The sequence below is a fragment of the Tupaia chinensis genome, unplaced genomic scaffold (assembly GCF_000334495.1).
Source record: "Tupaia chinensis unplaced genomic scaffold, TupChi_1.0 Scaffold143811_1, whole genome shotgun sequence".
Taxonomy (NCBI): Eukaryota; Metazoa; Chordata; class Mammalia; order Scandentia; family Tupaiidae; genus Tupaia; species Tupaia belangeri.
In genome coordinates, this window is record NW_006203661.1 from 13,145 (window position 1) to 13,626 (window position 482).

At 55.4% G+C, this 482-nt stretch overlaps 1 long non-coding RNA gene across 2 annotated transcripts in view; it reads right to left on the bottom strand.

The window, feature by feature from the left end:
* Nucleotides 1-482, bottom strand: part of LOC102502655 (uncharacterized) — a 12,532-nt gene that overhangs the window by 10,319 nt on the left and 1,731 nt on the right. The window lies entirely within an intron of this gene.

Sequence of the window (482 nt, forward strand, 5' to 3'; positions counted from 1 at the left end):
GCTCACGGGGCATGCTGGTGGTCCCTACTCGAGTCTCTCAGTGTTAATCAGGCCCTGCTCCTAGGTACCCTCATGAGCGCAGTACGGGAAGCTGGCCGGCTCTCCCGTGGGGTTTGATGGCTTTATGCTGGAGAACATAGCGCCAGAGAAAAGGCAGATATCTGAAGTGCAATTCCTGCCTCTAAAGGCCCATGCACACTATCCTCCCGTAAACATGCGCTGTGACCCTGCAAAGACAAGCGCTCTGCGAGGGCGTTCCCAGAGGATTTTCAGGGCTTCTAATGAGGGTCCTCTGACCGTGCCCTCTCTCTGCCGAGATTCCTTTTTATCTCTGCAGTTTCCCAGCTCTTTGGAAACGCCGCTCTTTTACGGGCTACAAAGCCGTTCTTTCAAGCCACCGTGGCTAATATGGTGACATGATTACTTCATTTCCACGAGGAAGTGCCGCCTCTGGCTCTGCGAAGCCTCGGGGCGGCGAAGCG